At 43.4% G+C, this 27,765-nt stretch overlaps 2 long non-coding RNA genes across 4 annotated transcripts in view; one reads left to right on the top strand and one right to left on the bottom strand.

Moving 5' to 3' along the window:
* The window catches only part of LOC128324087 (uncharacterized), a 26,733-nt gene extending 11,652 nt beyond the window's left edge, over positions 1-15,081 (top strand). The window contains exons 2-4 of the long non-coding RNA XR_008306632.1: positions 5,562-5,681; positions 9,745-9,829; positions 14,058-15,081. This is a non-coding gene — a long non-coding RNA (uncharacterized LOC128324087). The remainder of the gene's footprint in view (positions 1-5,561; positions 5,682-9,744; positions 9,830-14,057) is intronic.
* On the bottom strand, positions 11,750-27,765 carry LOC128324086 (uncharacterized). 3 transcript variants are annotated; one of them, XR_008306631.1, is made up of 5 exons: positions 27,066-27,765; positions 25,324-25,417; positions 22,525-22,752; positions 20,917-21,028; positions 11,750-12,580 (listed from the first exon to the last, which is right to left on the bottom strand). It is a non-coding gene; the product is annotated as an uncharacterized LOC128324086 (long non-coding RNA). The 3 variants fall into 3 exon arrangements; XR_008306630.1 differs by lacking the exon at positions 20,917-21,028; XR_008306629.1 differs by lacking the exons at positions 11,750-12,580; positions 20,917-21,028 and having other exon boundaries at positions 22,058-22,752.

The raw sequence follows: 27,765 nt of genomic DNA, 5'->3' as shown, positions 1-27,765 counted from the left end.
CAGCAGTAAAGCCAAACAATGGCAGTTTTACAATTGACTGTTCTAAGACTAGTGTGCCAGCTGCATCCCTTTCCCGAGAAGGCAGATCTGGCCACAGTTACCCACACCTTAGTCATGTCATAGCTGGATTTCTGTAACACGCTCTACATGGGGCTGCCCTTGAAGAATATTTGAAAACTAAAGCTAGTGCAAAATGCAGCAGCTATGATTTTATCTGGAGCTGCCTGTTGGGATCACATCACACCCATTTTGAAAGAGCTGCACTGGCTGCCTGTTTGTTTCCGGGTCCAATTCAAGGTGCTGGTTTTGACCTTTAAAGCCCTTAATGGTTGGGGCCCTGGACACCAAAGGGACCACCTGCTCCCGAGGGTTGCTGCATACTTGACAAGGTAATCTGCAGGGGCTCTGCTCCTGGTGCCAACAATGAGGGAGGCTCCACTATCGTACACGCAGGACAGGGCCTTCTCTGTTGCTGCCCCCAGACTCTGGAATGCTCTCCCAGTGGCTATTCGCTCCTCGGTCTCCATCATGGCTTTTAGAAAGCATGCCAAAACTTGGCTTTTTACCCAGGCTTTTATGTGATTGTTTCCTCTGCTGCTTCTTTATATGGTTATTTTATGCATGTATTTTTACATCTTTTTAGTTAGATCTCTGTTTTTATATTTTAGCTTAATATTTTAATTGGTGTAATTTTTAGAGTCTTGTTTTAATTTTTCTATGTGAACCGCCTTGGGATTGTTTTAATGAAAGGCAGTATACAAATTTAACAATAAATAAATAATAAATAAATAAAATTAAAATATTTTGACACAAACTGCATTAACAACTGGTAAAGATAAAGTGTCCAGTCGAGTTGGTGTCAGCTCCTGGCGACCACAGAGCCCTGTGATTGTCTTTGATAGAATGCAGGAGAGGTATACCATTGCCTCCTCCCACGCAGTGTGAGATGATGCCTTTCATCATCTTCCTATATCGCTGCTGCCCGATATAGATGTTTCCCATAGTTTGGGAAACATACCAGCGGGGATTCAAACCAGCAACCTCTGGCTTGCTAGTCAAGTCATTTCCCCGCCGCACCATTATTAACAACTGACAAGAACATAAAAAGGAACTTTGCTGGATCAGCCCAAGGCCTATCTAGTCCAGCATTGTTTCCCACAGTGGCCCACCAAATGCTTCAGGGAAGCCCACAACCAGGAAATAAAGGCATGCCCTCTTTCCTGTTGTTGCGCCCCTGCAGCTGGTATTTAGGCCTCCTGCCTACAACCTATAGGAGGTAGTCTATAGCCATCAAGACTAGTAGCCATTGATATGCTTGTCCTCCATGAATTTGTCTAAAGTAATCTAAGCTGGTGGCCATCACCACATCCCATGCCGTGAATTCCACAGGTTAAATGTGTGCTGTTCGAAAAAGTACTTATTATTGTTGGTCCTAAATTTCCTGGCAACCAGTTTCATGGGATGACCCTTGGTTGTAGTGTTGTGAGAGAGGGAGAAAACCTTCTCTCTCACACCACTCTCTCTATATCATGGGGTCATTCAGACAATCAAAAATTGTGTTCTACCCAGGTTTGGGAGCTGTGTGTGCTTCCAATTTTTGGTTTTGTGGAAGCAAGATTAGACAAAAACCTGGAAAGAAAGGTAAGAGGAAAAACTACCCAGGTTTTCCTCATACCTTGCTTCCACACAACTGAAAACTGGGAGTACACACAGCTCCCAAACCCAGGTAGAACACAGTTTTTGATTGTATGAATGACCTTCAAGTATACTTTTAAAAACCTTTACCACGATACAGGGGTGTAGTTATAATTGAGCAGCTGGGTTCAAAGAACCTGGAGCCCCCCCAGCTCCTGAGGGCCCCCCAGCTCCACCCCTCCCTATTTTCTTCATTATCTCTCTCACTCCGAGGGGTTGCCAGGGAGAGGGTGAACACCTGCAGTGGTCCTTCTAATTCTTTTCAACCCTGTGAGGAATGAATTTTGTTCTGGGTGGCAGGATCAAGGCACTGTCTGTGCACATGCATTCAGAGTGGGGCCTTCCTAATTCAACCTGAGCAGAATCTATAATTAACTGAGCAAGCATAGAATAACATGTGAGCGCACACACGTGTGCATGCCTAGAGGAAAGAGTGGCCCCCTCTCCCTGAGCTACATCCCTGCCATGAAGCTATTCCCACGAGCAGCAAAAACTGGGCTAGGGAAACCAAGCCCAGTTTTTGCTACTTGTAAGAACCACTAGGAGTCGCGCAGCTCCCGACGTTGGCACTGCGTCAAGCCCTCTTCGGTAGTCTGTTACCTAACCCAGGTTTTGGTAGCGAGCACACCCAAACACTGGGTTAAATTATCATGTGTTGGCTGCGGCTGCTCATGGCAGACACACTCAGGGTGGGATGGGGGGGGGGCTCCCAGAAATGCACCATGCACTCATGTGATGCATTACTGGGGCTCTAGGGGCAAGGTGCCACACCACAGTGCTTCCCTGGACCCAATTCCTGGAGCTGCCGGGCAAGCCACAGGTGGCCCGTAGGAGAGCTGCCACTCGTCAGGGTGGGCAATCCACCCACCCAGGGACCTTACTGTGATAGTCTGTGGGGAAAGTAAGGTAAACCCTCCTTCCCTGCAGTTAGCCCTGAAGCTTCCCCGTCTCCCCTTTGTTGTTGATTTCCTAAACAAAAAAAGGCCCAAGTGTTGTAACCTTACCTCCTAAGGAAGGTGCTCTAGTCCCTGATCATTTTGCTTCCCCTCTTTTGCACCTTTAACAGTTCCTTTTTGAGATATGGTAACCAAAACTGTACTGTATCCCAAATATGACTATACCTTAGGTTTGTATAAAGGGCTTTATACTATTAGCAATTATTAGTTTTATTTTCAGTCTCCTTCCTAATGATCCCTAGCATGGAATTTGCCTTTTTCACAGCTGTTGTACACTGAGTTGAAATTTTCAATGAGCAGTCCACCATGACACCAAGATCCCTCTCCATGACACCAAGATCTCCTCTCCTTCTCAGGCCAGTCATCATCAACAGCTCAGACCCCATCAGTGTTTTTTCGAAGTTGTGATTTTTTATCTTTTTTGCCCCCAATGCACATCACTTTACAGTTACTTACACTGAACCACATTTACCATTTTGTTGGCCACTCACCCAGATATTCTTCTGGAGCAACTCACAATCTGTTTTGGATTTCACTACTCTAAACAGTTTGTAATCTAAAGACTTGGCCACTTCTTTTTACCCCAATTTCTAGACCATTTATGAATATATTAAAAAGCACTGATCCCTAGAGGACCTCTCTTCTTACTTTTCTCTATTGTGAAAATTGTCAGTTTATTCCTATCCTCTGTTTCCTGTCCTTCAACCGGTTACCAATTCATAGATGAATGTGTCCCCATTTCACATGTACTTAAAGCTGCATTTCGAGTGTGACCGTTAAGCTGTTTTAAATTTGCCAGTTAGTATGCAAAAACCAAAGTATCCAAAAACAAAACACCCACCACAAATTGTAGAACTCTACCAGTTCTACATTGCATCTGTACAACCCGAGGTCAGGGATACAAATCATTCAAGGCTTGAATACAAACAACATATTTGCCTTTTTCCTGATTGATAGTATCAAAGATAATTCTCACATCAGTTATGAGCATCGGACTTCTTTCACTGTAAAACCTTTGTTGAGTCTGAGCACTTTTCTACAAAAATGTTTTGACACTACCACAATTAATCTTTGCTTAGAAATAGCAAATTTAATTTATAGCTCTTGTAAAATTTAATATTTACTTACATTTTACATGTATAGCTTTTTTTATAGCTCTTTTAAAAATGCAAGGATCAGAGTCAATACATTCTCCGTGTACTTATAAACCCCTATGCAAACTTGACTATGAAACTCCTCCTAGCAGTTTTTGGGACACTGACTTGACAGCAGGGGCGTATCTAGGGTAGGGCAGGCAGGGCACATGCCCTGAGCACCACTTGAAGGGCCGAAAACAAAATGGCCACTGTGCATGCTCAAATGGCCTCTGTGAGGCCCTAGGCCATGCCAGGCCTCTCAGAGGCCATTTGAGCATGCGTGGTGGCCATTTTGTTTTCAGCGACCATTTTTTAAAAGAAAATTTATTTTTATAAATGGCCACCACACATGCTTAAATGGTCCCTGTGAGGCCCTAGAGGCCAGTGGGGGGGGAACCTTTGCAGACACCCACCCAGCCATTAGGAAGCCCTCCGAAGGGGCTACAGGTTATATGTGTGTGTGTGTGTGTGTGTGTGTGTGTGTGTGTGTGTGTGTGTATGTCACTGTACACATCTTTAGTTTGGCACTATGTACAGAGAATAAGGGCTTGTGAATACAGAGCTGAAGCTTATGAGCTAGGATTGTATTCATTTGCTCTTACTTTGCTTCTTGTGATAAGTGAGTTAGATGTGATGTCTTAATAATATGGCTATTAATGGTGAGTTTGTCTTTGAATCAGTGTGAAATCCTTAGTATTAAGGCCCACTGGGAGTTTCTTGCTCTCTTTCTCTCATTTTAACTGTCTCTCTGAAATACTAGAATATATTCCGAGCAGTGGCACAGTTTACTCTGCATATCCTTTAATTATTTTCAGAGTATCTGGGAAAAGTCAAATTCTCCATTTATTTTAAAAACTTATGTAATAGTGATGCTACAATGCATAGTAGAGAATTAGACAGGCACTTCTGTTTAGTTTTCCAAGTATACCTCCACTTAATATTTGGGTATTTCATGAGCTCCAGCATACTGAAATTTGTAGTTTTCCAGCATCTTTTGGTCCGACTACATCCACTGCTAAATAGTATTTGAAATATTAAAAGATTAACAAGCTTGACTTGTATTTTTGAGCTGATATTATGGTAAAGTTATCTGAAAGATGGGTGTCAGATGTTTCGACAGGGGGCACAATTTCAGTGCTTGCCCTAGGCGCTGTCTGCCCTAGATATGCCTCTGCTTGACAGCACTTAATCAATCAGTCAAGCCAACACAGATTACTTTCTGCTTATATCAGTTAGAAGTTCCCATACAATTGGAAATGTTGGATGGGAGGTGGTGAGTTGTTGTTTGTTTGCGCGCGCGGGGGGGGGGGGCGCTTTGTTTTTAATCATAACTAATTAATAACTAATTGTTATTTATATAGTTTGCAAAGGTTTCCTTACCAATCTTAAAGCTAATGGTCAGCTTGCTCACTTCCTTCTTGGAATTCCAAGCATTGCCTCGCCTGTTTGCCACTGTTGGAGAAACTACTCATTCACAGAGAGCTCCCTTGTCTGGGACTGGGGCTAACAACCACATCCTCTTGTTTGATGTGAAGTTCTGTTCTCTGTTCCCTCAGCAAGAGAGACCCACTTCTTCAGCGGCAAACACCTGACCTTCAGCCTGTAAGAGCAATGCCTCTTCTATACAACGCTGCTTTCCCACAGGACCAGCAAGCACCTTCATAACGTTATTTAAACCCTGGGGCAGATTGTAATAAGAGGAAGGAGAAGAAACACATAAACTATTCCGGAAGCGTATGTTATCAAAGTGGAGCCCTTTCTTTCCCTTTCCCAGAATGCTTTGTCTACCACAGAGGAAATGGCTACTCCTTAACTAGGAAGCCAAGCACAGGAGAATCCGAGAACATCCTCGCTAGCAGGAACTCTGTGGGGAGAAGCATCCTCCTCCTTACAGGTATGCCTCAGCCTTACAGGTTTTAATTAATTAGAAAATTGCAAGTTTCACTTTAGACACAAGAGGGAGCTCCAGTTAAATTATTCTTAAGAGATTTTGTTCCCCGTCCCATGCGGAGTAAAACAAGAAAACTAGCAAGCTTTCTAAGTTTTGCATTACTGCGGACAAGCGGCACCTGCAACCCATCCACGAGCATCCATTTACGCCAGAATCCGGGTGGTGGTAGATATAATTGAGCAGATGGGTTCAAAGACCCCAGGGCCCTCCAGCTCCTGAAGGCCCCCTAGCTGCACCCCTCTCTATTTTCTTCATGGCTCTGGATTTTCCAACAGAAAGAAAAGACTGAAGGTGAAAGGGGAAATGAGAATAGTCACAGTCTGAGACTGCAGCGTGCCTGTGGCAGTAAGACGCCAAATGCCTCTCCCTCTCTATGCATTGTATTTGGAATCCATTCTAAATTGTGGCATATGGGTAATGTATCTAAGAATGTACACAACCTGGCTGGGTGCTTTCCAGAAATGTGTAGGTGGAGCTTTCCTGTGAGTTTTCATCTTCCCAGGGTCTGTTTGTGTCTACCGTGTTCTTCTGGTATTTATTTTTATTTATTTAAAACAATTATATACCGCCCAAAATGCAAGTCTCTGCGCAGTTTACAGCAAAACAATAAAACAGATTAAAAGATTAAAACATTACAATTAAAATTTAAAATGTTAAAACTATTAAAAACACAATTAAAACAATATCTAATTAAAAGCCTGGGTGAACAAATGCATCTTGACTGCCTTTTAAAAAGTTGTAAGAGATGGGGAAGCTCTTATTTCAGCAGGAAGTATATTCCAAAGCCTTGGGGCAGCAACGGAGAAGGCCCGTCCCTGAGTAAGCATTTTGTAGGGTAGGGATTTTGTTGAGTAAATAACCTTTTCCTGTAAACTTGTCATATTCACTTCTGCTCTCGGGGCCTATTAAAGTGATCCACACAGTGAGTACATCCTAGAGACCCCTGGCTATAGGAAGACATTACAGAAGTCACAAGTCCGAGATCTGTAGTGTTGAGGTTTGTGATTATTTTAGCAAATTCCAAGGAAGCTACCACTCCAGTTGCAGAGTGCAGAGTTTAGATGTTGCACCTATTTAAGAAACACGTATGAAGATCACTAAGTTGATTTATTGGTGAAATACATTTAGAATAGGAAAGACCTATCTTATCAATCAGCTATATAATGAATAGTTAGGGAGAGAGAGTCATTTACCTAATGGCGCAGCAGGGAAATGACTTGACTAGCAAGCCAGAGGTTGCTGGTTTCAATCATCTCCTACTGCGTGGGAGATGGCAATGGTAAACCTCTCCTGTATTCAACCAAAGGCAACCACGGGGCTCTGTGGTTGCCAGGAGTAAACACCGACTCGAAGGCACACTTTACCTTACCTAGGGGGAGAGAGATGTCTCCATCTTCTCTCTAGGAGGAAAGGAAGAGAACTGACTCACTGCAGGAAGTACCTGAGGAGTCAAAGCAGGGGTCATAGCAAGCAGGGACAGGTAAAGAGACCCTTACTAACTACTGTTAGAGGTTGTTGATTTTTACCCACAATAGGTAAAACAGCAGAGCACTAAGGAATGAGCATACACTCCAGTTACAGAGTAGGTAGCAGAGGATGGTTTGGATATTGCAGCTATTTAGAGAAAACACATGGAGATCCTTGTGTGACTAAACACTAAACATTTATTGGTTAAATACACTTAAATAGGAAAGACCTATATCTAATCTAAAGGACTACATAGTGGATAGGTAAGGAGAGAGAGAGAGATGTTTCCATCTGCTCTCTAGGAGAAAAGGAAGGATTGTGACTCAGCACAGGAAGTGCTGCAGAGTCAGTTCAGGGGTCACAGAGTAGGGACAGATAGGGAGACCCTGACTCACTGTCTCTACTCCCAATGCCCCTAGTGGTCATTAGGACAGTTGGTGCAAAAGGTCGATGCATTGGAAGTTCATCTCCAACAACTACTTCTACTCCCAATGTCCCTAGTGCCATTAGGATAGTTGGTGCAAAAGGTCGATGCACTGGAATTCCATGTAGCACAGAGAAGGGGGAAAAAGCATATGTAGGTGCACACACATACCACACATGAAGGGGCTGAGTTAAAAGTTACAGCTCCTGGGTGAAGCCGATCAAAAAGTGCTTACCTGCGTCAATACTCCACATAGAAGATAACATTTTAAAGGTTTTTATTTGGTGCACTGGATTATGTGCTTTCAGCGTATTTTTATCAGTGATACATATCCCATGGCCCTGCCATGCTGGGGTGCTGATTTCGCATGCATATGAATAAGTGAATGGTGTAAGAGCTTTTTAAAAACAGGGACATATTTTCAGGAGGCACATGTGGTTTTAAAGGGAAGTGACCATCACTGAAAATTGTATCTCCCCTCATGGGATGGAAAACCCCATGCACCATAGATGTCAGGCACTGTTCATACTGTGGTTTTTCTAAGTGTTCGAACCATTTCACAGATGTTATTTAAATAGTTTCACAATAGATGGCACAATACCCAAGCGGTATATAAATATTTGATGTATTGTATTGTATATAGATAATGAAAGGCCAGTGTCATCCCAACATATCAGAGAGACTGAGGGTCAAAAATTAGCCAAGACATTAAACATGTAATAATTTGTCCTGTGTTTTTTCTAATAAATAGCTACCATGCAGGGATGGTTCAGATCTGCTTTACTCTTCGCATACTGTTTTCTTTCCACTGCCCCCTGAAACTGTGATTTGCTTCCAAAGGTGCCACTGATAAAGAGGATATGCTGTGATCCAGAAAGACTCCAGGTCAAATCATACCTTAGCCACGCACTTGAAGTGTGTGGTTAAGGTATGACTTGAGCTGGAGTCTTTCTGGATCACAGCATATTCTCTTAACCACTATGCTATGTTGATGTGCTTATCTCTTTCATTAGCAGGATCTAAAACTAATTGAGAGGAAATTACTCCCTCGAGCCAAGATCAATAGGAAGCAATAAAATGGGTAGAATCTGTAAGCAATAAACTTTTTTTCTTGAAGTTGTCAAGACCTTTGCTGAATGGTGCTTACTCATGAGTAAAGTGCCATTATAGCAAGCTCTTGGTCGAACAGAGCAGCATTGCTCCTTAATGCAGCACTGCATTAAATGCTGCATTGAACTTCCATTTTAATTCCACTTCCCGGGCTAGAGATGTGGACGCTCCCAGAATTAATGATCAAATACATATAACAAGTAAAGTCTGGGATTTGGCTCCATTCACACCTGGTATCTCACCATCTTTGGTAATGTGCAGTATTAGATTGTCATGGAGTTTTCATGCCTAGTGGTTATATCATGCTTGGTTTAAAAAGAGCACATTTCCCTGTAAGTGATCTTCCCCATTTGACCAGGCACATGCCAAGGGGCAATGATCTGTGGCAGGGTGGCCAACCTGAGGCTCTCCAGCTGTTGTTGGATTGCAATTGCAATTGCATCCATAGCTACAATTTTTTTTCTGGCTGGGGGTGATTGGAGTTGTAGTCCAAAAACAGCAGGAGAACCTGTTGTAGTCCAGCAAACATATATTGCTGGAATTATTTATTTATTATTATTTATTAAAATTTTCTTATACACCAGCTCCTCCAAAGACTCTAGGTGGTGAACAACAATGATACCAATAACAATTAATAATAATAATAATAATAATAATAATAATAATAATAATAATAAAGGGCAAATGCCTGGCAAAACCGGTGGGTCTTAAGAAGGGCCTTAAAAGCAGCCAGGGGAGGGGCTGAATGAAGCTGGTGGGGTAGAGTGTTCCAAAGAAGAGGGGCAGCCATAGAGAAGGCCCTCCTACAGGCCCGGGCACCACACACTACACCAGGGCCTGGGACACTAAGGAGGGGCAGCTGAGAGGACCTCACAAGCCAGGATACAACTGGCCAATTATGCTTGGCCAAAGGAAAAGGAAAAGATGACAAACGTTTTAACAACACTATGACCTATGTGACCTTCATTTGTACATTTGTCTGTGTACAAAATTCTGTTCTTTCAGATCATGCAGGAATAGGGTCTTGTTCAACCATGGTTTGACCCAACATCAGAATCAGGGCTGCAACATTCCGCAGGAATTTGTTTTGGTAAGAGATGAGAAATATAACAAGTTGTTCTAGTAAGAACTAATCAGCCTACTTTCATTCACTTTCTCTACAACTGGACGAAATTTGGTTCAAATCGAGGTTGACAAGTTAGATCTCTTGTACCTCAAATGTTCATGTATCCACCATCTTGGATCAGGGTGGATGGCATTATCACAAACTATACCATTGAGGTGTCTCTGTGTGTCACTCACTACAACTGTATCAAATTTGGTTCAAATGGGTTAGACAGTCCTCAAGTTAGTGCACTTGTGCCTCAAAAGTTCACACGTCCACCATCTTGGATCAAGGTGGATGACATCATCATGAACTACACCATTGGGACATCTCTATGTGTCCATAGAGCTGTAGCAAATTTGATTCAAATCAGACTGTCCACAAGTTAGTACACTTGCACCTCAAAAGTTTACGTGTCCGCCATTTTGAATTGGGTTGGATGATGTTGTCACAATTTGCGCCATTGAGGTGTCCCTATGTGTCCCTACAGCTGTAGCAAATTTGGTTCAGATTGGTTAAGCAGTTCACAAGTTAGCCCACTTGCGCCTCCAAAGTTTATGTGTCTGCCATCTTGAATCAGGGTGGATGACATCATCACAAACCATGCCGTTGAGGTGTCCCTGTGTGTTACTCACTGCAACTGTACGTAATTTGGTTTAAATCCATTAGACTGTCCACAAATTAGCCCGCTTGCGCCTCAGATATTCCCATGGCTGCCATCTTGAATTGGAGTGGATGACATCATCACACACTATGCTATTTGGGCATCCCTATGTGTCCCTACAGCTGTCACAAATTTGGTTCAAATTGGTTAAGCGTTTCATATTTTAGCCCACTTGCACATCCAAAGTTTATGCGTCCACTATCTTGGATTGGAGTGGATGGCATCATCCCAAACTATGCTGTTGAGGTGTCCCTGTGTGTCACTCACTGCAACTGTATGCAATTTGGTTTAAATCCATTAGTCCACAAATTAGCCCACTTGCGCCTCAGATGTTCCTGTGGCCACCATCTTGAATTGGAGTGGATGACATCATCACACACCACGCTGTTTGGGCATCCCTATGTGTCCCTACAAATGTCACAAATTTGGTTCAAATCGGTTAAGCGGTTCAAAAGTTAGCCCACTTGCACCTCAAAAGTTTATGCATTCGCCATCTTGGGTCGGGGTGGATGACATCATCACAAATTACGCTGTTGAGGTGTCCCTATGTGTCCCTACAACTGTACCCAATTTGGTTCATATTGGTCCAGGCATTGCAGGACACATCGACACACACACACAGAGTGCTGGGTGATCTCATAAGCCTACTGGAAAGTAGGCTAAAAAAATAGGTTTGTGGGAGTTCACAAAAAACCCCAAAGTATAACATAGGACATGGGTGTTGTATTCAAAACTGTAATGTGAGACCAAAGGGCTAGAAGTTCAAAGCACTGCAACACTATATTTTGCTTATTGAACAAACTACTGTTAACAAATCCATTTTTTGCTTCTGCAGAAAAATTTAAACAAATTCAGTCTTATTTTACCAATATGAACCTTTACACCCTCAGGAGATTTAGACTGCCATCTTTTTTGTTTTGCTATAATTTCTTGGGCTTCTGGGTAATTGACCAGTTAGGATGATTAATTGCATGTTTGCAATAAAAACAGAAGACTAGGAGAGTTCCCTTACCGGCTAAATATTTAGAAAAAACCCTCTATCTGCTACTAGACATAACAAATGCAATCAACCCAGCGTGCAAATTGAAGCTGGTTGAATGGATGCTTGCTGGTTTGCTCTGGAACTTAAGCCTCTTTAGAAGAAGCCAAAGTGTTTAAAAAAATAAACTCAAGATGGAGTGCATGAGGAAAGAGAAACATTGACATGTGAAGTTGATGTTATCCTAACAAAAGAAACTCTATTTTCCTCATTTGGCCATTTTATTGTTTAAATAAATAAATAAATAAGCAAGGCTTATGAGAGCACACAATAGGCAAAGTGTTTGCCTCAGAGTAAATTAATTACAGTTGGAAGTATTCAGAAGGTCTATGAAGCAAAACACCAGCAACACACTCTCAGATGCATCATTCTCAAATACAATTTTTAATCACATGTTTTCCAAAGCTGCCTATATGGTCTGACACAGAATTGGATGGCTCACGTAAATTCCACAGAAATTCTGCTTTTATTCTTTACATTACAATATCACTTTTCTAGCTCACGGGGGTTGTGACAGAGCTTTAAAATGTAGGAGCATTCAGTGTGATACAAGTGTGTAGCTGGTTTGTTTTAATCCACTCAGTGTGTGGTTTGTTTGTTTTAATGTTGTAAACCACCTAGCGACTTCGGTAGTGGGTGGTATACAAATATGCTAAATAAAATAAAAAATAAAAGGTAAGATACCAAAATGGGCTACATAAAGCTTCAAGTAATTAGAAACAAGGTATTCCAAGGTGCCCAGGGTATTACAGTAGCTGAGACATGGGGCCAATTGCTGCCTTGAACCGTGAGCCTGGTGAGGGGCCAGACCCCTTTAAGATCTTCCTTTCAGGAGTGTAGCCACCATTGTGTGAATGGGTCCAAAGAACCTGGGCCGCCAATGGTAGGGGCCGCTGAAGCCGGGTGGGGTGGGGCGTGGCTCAATATAGCAATGGAATTTGGACTAGACAAGTGTGCTACATCACCAATGAACCAAGGAAAAATAACAAAAACAGAAGGAATAGAGCTGCCCAGTGGAAGCAACATCAAAAACCTGGAAGAGAAAGAACATTACCAATACTTGGGCATTCTCAAGGCTAATAACATCACACACACTGAAATTAAAAGAAAAATTGGAAGTGAATACATCAGGAGAGTTAGATAAATTCTAAAGTCCAAACTCAATGGTAGGAGCACCATACAAGCCATAAACACCTGCGCTATACCTATTATTAGATACACTGCAGTAATACTAGACTGGACCCAGGCAGAGCTAGAGACACTAGATTGTAAGACTAGGAAAATAATGACTATCAATCATGCTCTGCACCCCCACAGTGATGTAGATAGGCTATACCTCCCTCGCAGCTCAGGTGGAAGAGGAATGCTGCAAGTCCATCAAACAGTAGAGGAGGAGAAAAGAGGCCTTACAGAATATATAAAGGACAGTAAAGAAGACTGATTGGTTGATTGATTTAACTTATTTATTTAACTTATTTTTGAACCGCCCAAAACTTAAGATGCACTCAAAATGGTCAATAACGAGAAACTATTAAACACCAATGAAACAAAGCAGTCCTACAAGAAAGAACAAGTCAAGAACTGAGCAGAAAAATGGAAAAATAAGCCACTGCATGGTCAATATTTTCACAATATAACCGGAAAATCAAACATCACCAAGACCTGGCAGTGGCTTAAGAATGGCAACTTGAAAAAAGAAACAGAGGGTTTAATTCTGGCTGCACAAGAACAGGCACTAAGAACAAAACAATAAGAACCAAAGTCGAAAAATCAACAACAAACAGCAAGTGCCGCCTTTGTAAAGAAGCAGATGAAACAGTGGACCACCTAATCAGCTGTTGTAATAAGATCACACAGACCGACTACAAACAAAGACATGTCAAGGTAGTAGGGATGGTACACTGGAACATCTGCAAAAAATATAAGCTACCTGTAGCCAAAAATTAGTGGGACCATAAAACTGAAAAGGTTGTAGAAAATGAAGATGCAAAAATATTATGGGACTTTCGACTACAAACAGACAAACATCTGCCACACAATACACCAGATATAACTGTAGTGGAGAAGAAAGAAAAACAAGTCAAAATTATCAACATAGTAATATCAGGTGACAGCAGAATGGAAGAAAAAGAAATAATAAAAAATAACAAAATACAAAAATCTACAAATTGAAATTGAAAGGCTGTGGCAGAAGAAGACCAAAATAATCCCAGTAGTAATTGGCGACCTAGGTGCAATTCCAAAACATCTTGAAGAGCACCTCAACACCATAAGGGCCACAGAAACCATCATTAGCCAACTACAAAAAACAACTTTACTGGGAACAGCATATATTTTGCGACGATATCTATAATAATAACAATATTGATAACAAAATTCTGGCATCCCAGGTCCTTGGGAGGGACTTGATGTCTGGATAAAACAAACCAGTCAATAACACCTCTCTGACTGTGTAAACAAGAAATGATGATGATGATGATGATGATGCTTTCTTTCTGGTTGCATTATAGGGCCGACCAGAAAAGGCAGCATATGAAACACCATCACTGCAGCTGCCCAGAAGACAGCCAATTTCTTTGGAGAAGGCAGAACCCACTCCCATCCCTCTGCATGGAGTCAATACCAATTATCAGCTTGTTGCAATCCAGACTAGGGATCTGCCCAAACTGCGGTCCAAGCACTTTTAAGGAAATTAGAAAGGGAACTTTGAGAAAAAGGAGATCTCCATCGCCTCTTCCAGCTTCCTGCTGGGCAGTGCATGTCCCCAAAAGCCTTGCGCACCATCAGCATTCACATGGTGTCTATGTCTGTGCAGGTGCCATTTGCATGGTCAGCATGCTGACCACATGCTGACTGATGGCATACTGAGCTTTTGGAGATATGAGCTGCCCCTGCAGGAAGCTGGATTGGGCAGCAGAGAGCAGGTAAGCACCTGCTCTGCTTTTTCTTAAAATTCCTTTTCCAATTCCCCTAAAAATGCTTGAACCATGCTTTGAATCGCAGTCAGGGCACATCGCTAATCCAGACCATCCTCTGCTTCATGTGCACAATGTAAGAATGGACTTGATTGTTATCAGGATCAGGCCGATAATTTGACTCATGCACAGCCCTACCAATTACCATATAATTATTTTATAGAATTATAAAGTGGAGAAAAGCCTAAAGGTCACGCAACTCAAGTCCTTATAGAGCCAAGCCTCATATCACCTTGATTACACTGTGTCAAAGCAGAGAACAGGGAAAACTATGGAGAGCCACCAAGACAGAGATTTCTGAAAGACAAGCAATTTGCATTTCGTATGGGCAGCATCTTCAGATTGTTCAAAGGAAACCACATCACATCCTAAACAGAAAAGCAAAGAAGCCTTCTTAAACCAAATGACAGAGTGCTGTTGCATACAAAAGCTGGAATTACAATAAACCAGCCAGTCTCTAAGATGCCACAGTGTTCTTTGCCCTTTTTTTTTGCTGCTGCTATGAGCTACCACAACTACCTTTATTCTTCAATCTTTTTAAAACCAAGTTAAAATATGAAGTAACAAGTTATTGCTTATATTTGGTGTCCATCAAGGAATCATCAATATACAAATAAGAGATCCAGCCAACCAAACAGCTGCTGTAGTGTCAGCAAAACACTGAAAGACACTATAACAGAAGCAGATTCTGTTATAGACATGATCTCAGAGGATCTTATTACACATTTTCCTAATTTTTGGAATTGCATAGTAGGCATGCGCCCGCCCGGTACTTCCTGTCACTTCCAGTCCGACGAGGCAACAGGGTGGCAGGGAGACCCTGCCAGACCCTTTTGAAGTGTAGCGCTGGCAGGGGAAATACAGCAGGAGGGGTAAGAGCACCCTCCCCCACCCTTAAAGGTATCCTCCCCTACCTTCGAGCTGTCCCCTGCTGGTTCCGTGCACATCCCTACTGCATACTATTGGAGGTGGAGTTCCAGTGCATCGACCTTTTGCACCAACTATCCTAATGACCACTAGGTGCATTGGGAGTAGAGGTAGTTAGTGAGGGTCTCCTTATGCCTCTACTCTATGACACTTGCCTTGACTCCTCAGGTACTTCCTGTAGTGAGTCAGTCCTCTTCCTTTTCTCTTAAAGCAGAAGCGCTTTAACCTCTGGACTTTGGGGCCCTGGTCTGTGGTCTCCAAGGTCTGGGCAGGGGGGACTCCAAACGTCTGGGGGAGCTCCAGCAGTCACCCCGCCCCCGCCCCACTGCACCAAACCTCAGTTTTTTCTAATTACAGCCGCCACGTGGCTGAGGGTTGGCTCCCAGGGTGGGGGAGTGATCCCAGGCCAGTGATGATCTCTCTCAACTGCACAGGTGCGCCTTGCAGTTAGAAAGAGTCACTGGCCCAAAGGACAGACCCATCATCACTCCAGCCGCTGCCACCACTGGGGGGGGAGAGACCGCTGGGCTCACCCCCTGAGAGCCACCCCTCAGCCACGCAGTGGCTATTTTTTTTTAATGGAAGTTCAGCATAGAAGGAGGCCCCCCAAAAGTAGGTTTGGGGGCCTTGCAGGGGTGGAGTGGGTGGGTTTCACACCTGGGGCTGTCCAGGCGCCAAAATTGCCTACGTCTGCTCCTGTCTTAGAGAGAAGATGGAAACATCTCTCTCTCTCCCTACATATTCATTATGTAGCTGATAGATAGGATAGTCTTTCCTACCTCAAATGTACTTCACCAATAAATCAATTTAGTTTAGACTCTACAGTGATCTCCATGTGTGTTACTCTCAATAGCTGCAACAACTTAACTCTGCAGTCTATAACTAGAGTGGTAGCTTCCTTGGTGCTTTGCTAAATAATCACAAACCCATACACTTACAAATTTACTCGGTTTGTCAGTTGCAGGTTTCAGATGTTAACAGGATACCAGTGTCTTTTCCTCAGTGAGCATAAGAAGTTAAAAGGGGAACACATAAATGGACTATAGTGAAATGATTTTCCATCCAAATAATTCCTTTGTGATGTAAGATTCCTCCCTTATCATAGCTTCCCTCCATTGTCGATTGTGTGGGTTAGGAGTAAGAAGCAACATAAAGAGGGAGACCATCTCAGCCCTTCTTTTCTCTTTTTCAATGATTCTACCAAGCTGGGGCTTCTAGCAGAGGGCAGTACTTAAGTGGTATCCCCATGAAGCCTACAAAAAGCAAGAGAAAGTTAGACACTGCACTGGTAGTTTCCTGTAAGAAGAGCCCAACTGTAACATGGGGAACGTAGTTTTTCTTGGGAGCTCAGAGTGCTTGGACCTTTCACAAACGAAGCAACTCAATCTTTTCAAAACAAAGCTCATGTTTATATAGCTAGCAGCAGAAATCCTTAGCCTATGGGAGATTGCACTGCTAGGGAATTAATTGTGATATGACCAATGTAATAAGTTTGTGTTAGCAACTATTAGAGTTTCCATGATTAACAAAGCTCTCCTTTAGGCAGCAGCTTAATGAAACTCAAGAGTTGGGTAAATATCACCGAGAGAGTTACCCAAGCCACATATGGCTGAGCCAAACTCTTTCAAGTGAATTCTTGCTAAAGGGAACTTGCTTCAGAAAAGGCCAGTGATGTTATGATGGTTGTTCATAGTTTGCTTGCGGTGTATTGCACATAGATGGGCAAAAAACCCAAACATTGAACTGAAATGAAAATATATTATGCCTTATATTGGTTGGCTCCCCTAAGCCCTGACTTGTATGTGATCGGTTCTGCCTTTAGGACTCCTTACTATCTATAATGTTCCACATAAAAAGAGAGATGGAGGGGAAAGCGTTCACTGCATGTGCTCATTGGCTGCTGCAGCCGCCAAAGAACTGAAGCTTGATTATAGTATTTTATTGTAGATTGTATTGTTAACTGCCTGTGGTGTTTTTTAATGTACACCACCTTGAGTTCCAGCTTTTTGAAGAAGCACAGTATATAAAGCGAACAAATAAACAAACTTTGTTTAAATAAAAAGATTGTCAAGGCACATCTAAAAGATGCATCCCAGAGTTCAAGCACTGCTAAAGCCTTGCCTCTTGTACCTCCACATCTATGTTCCCATGATGATGGAACAGAGAAAAGGGACTCCAAAGCTGGTCTTAGAACTTGGGCAAGTTCAAATGGGAGAAGACAATTCTTGAGGTAACCTAGTCCTAGACTATTCAGGGCTTTAAAAGTCAATGCCAGCACTCTAAACTAAACCCAGAAACAAAGAGGTAGCCAACTCAGTTGGTACACAATCTGGTCTCAGCCAACATTCTGGTAGCCATCTTGGACCAATTTTAGTGTTCAGCTTTTGAAGACATAAAATGCTTTACAGTATCCCTGGATGGCGGTAATTAGGGCATGAGTGAATGATGCCAGGCCTTTCTTCTCTACGAAAGGTTGCCACTGAAGCTGGCAGAAAACATTCCTGGTCTTGTTGCCACTAGGGGTGTGCAATTCGGATTTTCTGTGTTTCGATTCGGATCCGAATCAAAACACCCCCATTCTGTTTTGTATCCGAATCTGGCCCATCCAAATCACCCCCGATTCGATTCGGATCTGAATTAATCCGAATCGATTCAGATTAAAAAACGGGTCCTGGGGCCAAAAGAGTGGGGTGGGGTGGTAGTGCCTAATGGGTGGAAGCTACCACCCAAATTGCAGAGTGATTGGCCAGAGGGCTGATTTTTGGTGAATTTTTGAAGTTTTAGTGTCTTTGGGGCAGATTTTTGGTGAATTTCTGAAGTTTTAGCGTCTTTGGGGCAGATTGGGGGCATAACGTGGGATCTGGGCCAAAATAGTGGGGTGGGGTGGTAGTGCCCAATGGGTGGAGGCTACCACCCCAATTTCAGAGTGATTGGGCAGATAGCTGATTTTTGGTGAATTTCTGAAGTTTACGCGTTTTTAAGGTTTCCCCCCATTAGGTATAATAGAGGGTGTATCGCTTCACATCGGGGGGAAAGGGGTGGCTTAGAGCGGTGTGGGGTTGTTGGTAGTGCAGGGTAGGGGCAAGGAAGATACCTGAATTTTTTCAAAGGATTTGGGCAGAGGGCTGATTTTTGGTGATTTCATTTGTTGGAGTTTTGTTGCTTCTGAGGTGTTCTGAGTGTGGATTCTATAATAGCAAATGAGATTTTCAATGAGACACCATGAATCCACTCTCATTTGCTATCATAGAATCTACACTCAGAACATCTAAGAAACAACAGAACCCTGTACCCCATGGGTTAGAAACCCATGGGGGTGGTTGGCACCCTATGTGCACTACACCACCACTTGCTCTGGGCCACCCCAGCACCCCCCAAGTGCACTTACAGGGCTGCTGAAACCTACATTATACCTTATGAGGAAAAACCTTAAAGACGCGTAAACTTCAACAATTCACCAAAAATCAGCCCTCTGCCCAAATCCTTTGAAAAAAATCTGGTAGCTTCCTTGCCCCTAATTCACCAAAAATCAGCCCTCTGGCCAATCCCTCTGCAATTGGGGTGGTAGCCTCCACCCATTAGGCACTACCACCCCACCCCACTCTTTTGGCCCTGGGACCTGAAATTCGAGTAGACATCACATCAGACCTTTTTGCATTGAAGTCAATGGGAGGCAAAAAGGCAGGAAATTCAAATTGATGTCATTGCTTAAAATGGAGGGGGAAGAAGAAGGCATTTATCGGCCACAAAATGGAGGGCCGAAACAACAAATATTTCGGATCCGAAACAGGGGTGATTAGTTTCGGATCCGAATAATTTCGGGGGGCTTCGAGGGTGATTCGGTTCAGATCCGAATCACCCGAAATCGGCCATTTCGGGTACAGATCGTTCTGTACCCGAAACGTTTCGCACATCCCTAGTTGCCACCTGGGTGTCCAGGACCACTATGATCTTGCCCAGATCAGCAGAAACCCCCTGACTAACTATTGTTTGAATTAAGTTTTAGCTTGATCATTCCCATTAACTCTGAACTGACACCAGACACAAATGTATTATTTTCATTGCCTCCCTGGGGTCAGAAGTAGAAAGATAGGGCTGTGTAATCATCATACAGTTAACACATCAACCCAAATCTCCAGATGACCTAACTCAGTTTTTCCATGTAAATTTTAAAAAGCATGGGAGACAAATTGGAACCTCATGGCCACAGGGTGGAACAGCAGTCTCCTAGTATCACCTTCTTGGATAAGCCTTTCAGGAATGACTGGAGCCACTTAAGAAAAGGAGCCGACATCCTAACGAAGCATATGAGTTATTAGTGTCCTGCCGGTCAAGGTAAGGCCACAAGTGGCGCACCAGACGAAGCTGGGCAAAGGCTGTCCTGGCCACGGCTTCCACCTGCTGTTGCAGCAGGAGCCATGAATCATGGATGACCCCCAAATCGCAAGCCTGCTCTTTCAAGGGGAGCGCAACCCCATCAAGGGAAACACTCAAAACCAGAACCTGGCCAGATTAAGAACTGCACAAGAGCAACTTGGTCTTGTGGGGGAATAAGCCTGAGCTTGTTTTGGCCCATCCAAACCCTTACAGCCTCCAGACACTGGGCCAACATATTCATGGCATCCCCAGACTGGCCCAGGGTGGCAATGTACAATTGAGTATCATCAGCATACTGATGATACCTCACCCCGAACAGACGGATGACCCCACCCAGCGGCTTCATATAGATGTTAAAAAGCATGGGAGCAAGGACTGAACCTTGCGGCACTCCACAAGAGAGAGGCCACGAGCTATAACATTTACCTCCAATGCAAACTGTCTGAAACCGTCCACTAAGGTAGCTCAAAACTGTGCCGATTCCCAACCCCGCAGACGATCCAGAAGGATACCATGGTCAATGATATCGAAAGCCGCTGAGAGATCTAACAGAACCAAGAGAGGCACACTCCCCTCATCAAGGCTTCAATAGAGGTCATCCACCAGAGCGACCAATGCCCTTTCCATGCTGTGCTGTGGCCTAAACCCCGACTGAAAAAGGGTCAAGAAAATCCACTTCATCTAGGATTCTCTGTAGTTGAGCAGCAACAACTTTTTCCAAAACCTTCCCTAAAAAGGGAAGGTTGGCGATAGGTCTAAAAAGGATCTAATATATCTGGGTCCAGGGAAGAAGACTTCAGGAGATAGCGGACCACTGCTTCTTTCAAAGCTAGAGGAACCTCTCCTTCCCCAAGTGATGAATTCACTAGCTCCTGGGCCCAGGACCTCATCCCCGCCCCCAGCCAAACAAATGAACCAGGAGGGCAAGGATCAAGCAAACAAGACGCCATACTCATACCACAGAGAACCCTATCCACATCCTCAGCCTCCACAAGCTCAAACTATCCCAAATGACATCACAAGACATTACCTCCATCACCTCAGTGGACACAGCACAATCAGAATCCAACTCAAAGCGGAGATGAGTTACCTTATCAACATAGAATTTGGCAAAAACGTCACAGCAGCCCACTGAAGTTCTTTCTTCTCCCATTTCCCCAAAAAGGTACGGGTGATCCGAAATAATGCCACTGGATGGGATTCTGCTGATGCAACGAGAGCAGATATATAAGCAGACTTTGCCACTCTCATTGCCACGGTATACTCCTGGACATAGGAATGAAGCCGTGTTCAATTGTTTTCACTCCCAGTTTTCCTCCAGTGTCACTCTAGGCATCTTTTGGCCTGTTTCATGCCTCTTAGCTCCTCTAAAAACCAAGGGGCACGAGACTTACAGACTTTAAAAGGCTGCTTAGGAGTTATTTCATCCAGCGTCCCCAGGGCCTCGATGTTCCAAGCTTCAATGAGCTGCGCTGGAGAGCTGCCCATATGATTGCTCTGAAATTCCCCAAGCGCACTCTGGAATCCAACCAGATCCATTAAGTGCCTGGGGCAGACCGATAAAATGCGTCCATCGCCCCACAGAAGTACAGGAGCTTCAGTGATATGCAAACATACCAGGAAGTGATCCGACTATGGCAAGGGTGAGATGACTATATCCCCCATCCTCATATCACGTTGCCACTGCTCCGAGGCAAAGACAAGATCCAATGTGTGGCCGCCAATGTGAGTCGGTCCCGAGATTAATTGCAACAAGCCCATGGTTGACATGAACTCCTGAGCAGTCACCTGACTTCTGCCCAGCACAGGTAGGTTGAAATCTCCCAAGACTAAAAGTCAAGGGAAATCAACCATGAGCCCTGCAACAAGGTCAAGGAGCTTAGGGAGGGCTGCTGATGGGCAGTGGGGCAGCCGGTACACTAATAGCAGCCCTATCTTTGTTGTGTAGGCCCGACACCACAAATTTCTGGTGAAATGTGGAGTTATATTCTGTGTTGGGAGTGACTGTGTGTGCTTGTTCTGCAGTGTTGCTTTGTTTTTTTTTTTTTGGAAGGCACTAGGCAGGGCTGCAAAATGTGTACTTAGCCTATAGGGAACAATGGGGAACTTGAATCACCCCAATGTCACCCCATAGGTAGGCCCTAGGGATAACAAAGAGGGTTGGGTGGTAGGGCATGACACAACCTGCCTACCACCCAACCCAGCCCAACCCACAAAGCAATCAGGAGATTTTTAATGAATTTTTGAATTTTATCTGGGTCAGTAAGTCTGGGTCATCTGAACAACACTCTTGAGATACATGTTTTCAGTCAAGGAGGATGTGTCTCTTACATTCTGATTTTCTAGTTTTGCATCATGATTCTGTAATATAAAATCTCTGGCTTCTATATCTCTTAAGACTCTGTTTTCCTGGAGTTTCATTATTATTGGTCTCACATTCTTCTCAAATGAGAAAAGTTCTCTTGAAAAGGTATTAGAGTTTGCTCCTTCCAGTCACAGTTATTTTCTCTGTATACATTAGGATATTTTTCAGCATACTTCTAACTTCTAACAGCTAGATTTCTGCAAAAAAAACATCTTCAGTTTGGTTTGCTGTGAAAAAGGCGGAATTAAAAGGAGAAATGTCTGTGATCTTATAAACATGAGGCCTATAGTGTAAGGCTATGTTGTGCAGCAAAGGAAAACAAATATTCAATACCTCAGAATTAATACATGCCAAGTTGCTAAAATGATAGTGTCTTATTCTGAATACATTTTCCTCATAGGCTGGCAATTGCTCTCTGTTCAGCAGTTGTATTCTCTGATGTGTGGTAAATCTGTCAAACTTCCTTTGTCCAAGCTCTCTTTCCAACATTATGGATTCCAGCTCCTTATCTGCAAATGCTTTTCTTTTCCTCATTCAGGCTAGAAGGGTGATATTCCCTTTCTTGGGAGGGTAGTTTATTTATAGAGCAAGATTGAAAGGAAAGGATAGTTATATCATACAATGATTTGGTACTTTCATTGACTGTTTTAAAGGTTATATATTTCCTGCACAGAACGCATTTCACAAAATAAGACATGAACAAAACTCCATGAGGATAGTCACATGTGAAAGTTACACATACAAGTCTTATATATGTTGTGTACATGTGCTTTGAAGACACACCCAATCTAATGTACGGACAAGCTGCCACCCATGTGCTTGTTAAACCTGATTGTTACTCAAGGCTTTCAAGAAGCTTTCAACGTCTTTCCTATAATTAAAGTTCTTTCCACATGTATATAATGTGCAATGAAGTGGTTTGAAATTAAAGTTCCCACTGCACTGTAAAGCTGGGAGCCACCTTGATTAAACACAACTACTACAAAGAAAATCAAGAGCACTTGAGTTCTATTGAATTTAATGATACTTACATACTTAGCTATACTTAGCTTCTCTGGATAGTGCCCAGTACACAGAATATGACTGCAACAAGATCCCATGACTAGAAGTGCCATGCTCAAGCAACTTTTTATGATTTTTTAAAAATAGTAAATCACAACTCAAGAATCACTTTATGTGGACATCCAGAAGCCACATTCTAGTAATACTTTTATTATGACCAGCCAAAATGACAAACAATCTTAATCTGCTAGCTTCCTAAATTCTTCAGAACTCTTCATAAGGCTGGATGGTAAGAAAAGGTCTACATTTTATAACCATCTTAAGAGGAGTCAAGAGAAGTTCTCAGTTAGCCTGTCTGGGTGCTAGACAATGATCAGGTTGCAATTGGGCTTCTGGAATGAAGAAGGAATAGTAATGGCTATACCCCCCCATTTTTAGAAAATACACACATCTAACTATGAAAATTCCATATTCAGGGCTAATCAAAGCACAAAGCCCCTTGTAAAGCAGAGAAAAGAGAAACATGGGAGCTAATTCACCAGCCCCAGTCTCTTCCCTGACTACTTTCTGATTTTCTTCCCATCCAGGTTGATAAAGAGTTCTGAAAAACTCAAAAGCTAACTGCTGGAGATCTTGGGTCATTTTTATTGCTGTTGTGGCTCTTGGATTTCTTTCATACATACAGCACCAGTATGGGTACCTAGAGTTTTGTGCAGACAGTGAGGCTATTCACATGCACGGGCAAAACTGGGCTAAGGCTGGTTTTGCACTCACACTGAACTGCCAGGATTGGGATCAGGCCCAATCCCAGTGACACCACAGTGGCAAACCCACCTATGGAGCCACCCTTTAAAACAAAGTTAAGGGAGCAAGCGCTCCCTTAAGCCCATTTTGCAAGTAGCCGCAGCTGGCAGATTCAGGAAGGGGGGGTCCCCATAATGCATCATACACATTATTGGAGCTCCGAGGGGCAGAGTGGGGCATCCCAGCACCCCAACCCTCGGAGCTACCAGCAGCAGCCGGTGTTCATCTGGGTGGGTGATCTGCCCGCCCAGGGATGGCAGAACGATTGTCTGCGGGAAGGTAAGCGCTTTCAGGCTTCCTCCCCACAAACCAGGTAGCTTATAAGATATCTTCCTTATAAGATACTATTATATTTATCTTTAAAAAAGCAAAAACAGCATTTTCACAACTCAAAGTACCTCATTTTTAAATAATCCTAACCACTGATTCTTGGTATCTTTCCATACCTTTATGCTTTATGCAAGCATTCTCTAATATCAGGTTTGTGGCACCATATCTTTGTTTCAGTTGCAAAAGTCACTTATGCTACAATACAAGAGTTTATATCCCTTCTAAAATGGTTTAACACAAAAAGGGTCATGTCTTTTCACATAATTACCCATACACTGACTTGGGATGTGCACAGGACTGGGCGGGGGAAGTTCAAAGGCGGGGGGGAGAGCTTGACTTTAAGGGCGGGGGAGGGTGCACTTACCCCTCCCTATGCTCCCCCCCTACTGGTGCTCCATTAGCAAAGGGTCCATTGGGCAGCAGCGTACCTCCCTGCTGCCCCGTACCCTCATCGGACCCTACATTACCAGAAGTACCTGTGTGCATGCACATCATGCTTGTGCACCTAGTGTGTGCTCACAAGTGGGATGTGCTTCCGATGACATAGGGTCCGACGAGGGGATGGGGCAGCAAGGAGGTATGCTGCCACCCTGACGAACCCTTTGTTAACGGAGTGCCGGCAGGGGGAAAGCGGAGGGAGAGATAAGTGCACCCTCCCCTCCCCTTAAAATCCCCCCCCCCTTCAAACCAGCGGCACCGACGGTTGTTCGAAGTGGTTCGGAGGCCCATAAAGGGCCTCCGAACAGGTTCCATGCACATCCCTAACACTGACTAGCAAACAGTAACATTACATGAATACAAGCACACATTCATTTTGTATAGCGTGCCAGAATATGTAATAAAAAATTCAGGACACAACCATATCAACAATTCACCTCCATGTATCTATACTATCATCTTCTATAATGGAATAAATTAAAAACAAGCAACCTGCTAGTTTTTGCAGATATTTTAAAAAATCCATTTGAAATGCCATCCCCACAAACAGACACTTACTTTCCAGTATGCTGCCTGTGTTTTTGGAGTTACAATGAATGTTTAATCTGTAGCCAGAAGCTGAACATCCACGGCTCCTGATGCCTTTCTTAACCTGTTCACATGGCGGGGGGAGAGAGAAGAAGCAGCATGACACTCTACAATACTATAGCTATCCTGTTAATCAATCTGAGATAATATTAAATATATATACACTATTTTGGAAAAAAACAAGGAAAAGATTCTAATGTGGTTGTGAAGGGGGTGGGGGGCATAAATGTGGCATACATTCTAATAAATACACACCATTATTTCTAGCTTGGAAAAATCTGCTTGTTTGCATCTGTATATGAAATGAAAGATAATCAAGACTTCAGGGAAGCAATTTATCTTGCTTCTAGACTCTATGCAGTTAATTTGCATAACCGCAACATCCCAGGACGAATGTAAGCAATGAGGTAGAATAAAGATGTTAGATGACCTCCATAACTAAGCAGTACACAGCTTAGCAAAAGAAAGTAATTGGGTTTTTACAAGATTGGAAGGAAGACCAGTTAACTCCCACTAAGGAGAATCAATAAGGATCCAAAGGGACTCTTGTAAAAAGAAGATTGAACTTAAAGGTTTTTTCCACCACCCCGCAATTAAAACCTTATTTTTTGTTTATTTTCCAAAAGGGAATTTGTCCTTGGTTATCAGTAGGACAGTAGGATGAAAGCAGTTATGTTGCCAGGTATGGGTACCTATACCCAACACACCAGCATCCAAGTTTGCAGATTCACTTAAGCATAAAACTGTTTACATTACCCCTCCTAATCAACTCAAACCCTGTATGTGCTTTTAGGTGTCTATACACATTTACATTGTTTTGTGTGAATGAATTCAATTTAAAAGTGAACCCGAGTGCAGGTCCCTCAAATGTATGGTAGAGATAGTAAGTGTACTGCTATTCATGCATTCAACAAAATGTGTGAATAAATGAATGGGCATACACTGTACACAGATTATATGTGTGTTGAACATAATGTATGAATAGGGCTTTAGAGTTCCAGCTATTCTGAAATATCTGGCCTTGAAGATATTACCAACATGCAGACATTTATTTATTTACTACATATATATCCCACTGTTCCTCTAAGGAGTCCAGAGCAGTGTATGTGGTTATATTTATCTTCATAACAACCCTATGAGCTGAGAAATAAGTGAATGGCCCAGATTTACCCAGTGAGTTTCATGGGTAGATGGGATTTGAACTTAGGTCTCTTGTTCCTAGCCCAACACGCTAAGCACAACATCACTTAGCTACATTTCACACAAGAATGAATGTCCATCTCCCCTCAACCGCCCACACTTTGAGTCTGATAAAAATTCCTGCTTTGTGTGGCACTCCTGCTTTGTGGGTGTGTGGCACTTTCCCACTCATCTTTTCTGCTCCAAATCCATCCTCAGTTTCTCCCCTCACCCTCCTCCCCAAATATGATTCCAAATATGTTTGTCTGTTACTTAGGAAAATGCTTTAAATTTAATTCTGGAAATGCTCCTTGCATCTGCCCAGAAGCAGGGGTGGAAATTAGTTTAGATTTATAGAATTTAACAATGGGTGTTGTTGTTTTTTTTCAATTTACTTTGTTTTGATTTGTGTTTTATTGTGAACTGCCCAGAGACGTGAGTTTCAGGAGGAATATAAAATGTTAAATCGATACCATTTATTTTTTTAAATGACCTTTTCTCCCACCTTCCACCGCACTGTTCAGAGCACATACCAAACAGAGTAACCTTTAACAGCTGTACGACAGCAGGTGAGGTCTTTCCCATCCCTGCAAACTTCCCCTGCTGAATCTCTGCCTGTCATGGAACTCGTTAAGTGGGAGACTTTACGCCAATCTGCAAGATTCGGGAGCCAGGGAGTTGATGAGAGAAGCTGATCGGTCGCATCCCTCCTTCCAGGCTCTCTTGTGCGCATGCCTTGTCTTTTAGCAGGAAAGGGCTAAAAGACCCGCGCGCACACCCACTTGCCTCACTCGCCACCTGGGCCGCCGTGACTCGTCGCTGCTCGAGCACCAGCAAGCAAGCCGCGCACGCGCACTCCCGCCACCTGCACAATGCACAGCCGCTTGTGGCCGTTGCGGCTGGAGACCACGCCGTGGTTCCTGCAGCGCGCGCACTTGGGCAGCCGCGGTGCAGCCCTGCTATTGCCGCCTTCGTCATGACTGGAGGGCACTGAAGACGGGCCCTCGGGGCCACAGAGCGCTGCTTCTCGGTGCCGTCCAGAGGGCAAGGGCAGCAGCATGATGAGATCCAGGTCTCCCTGCCTCTGGCTTCACGGCGCTGTAAATTAAAGCTTTCCCCCTGAAGGTGCCTGGACGGGGTGGGCTTTGTTGCACTTTGCCAGTCAGCAGTAGAATCCTATTGCACTTGCATCGCCCTCTGACCCAGTCTGTGGCTGCGCCTCCCCAACTTCCC

Source organism: Hemicordylus capensis, chromosome 4, assembly GCF_027244095.1.
Source record: "Hemicordylus capensis ecotype Gifberg chromosome 4, rHemCap1.1.pri, whole genome shotgun sequence".
NCBI classification, from domain to species: Eukaryota; Metazoa; Chordata; class Lepidosauria; order Squamata; family Cordylidae; genus Hemicordylus; species Hemicordylus capensis.
Note: the sequence above shows the minus strand (reverse complement) of the source record. Positions and strands in the feature narration are given on the sequence as shown.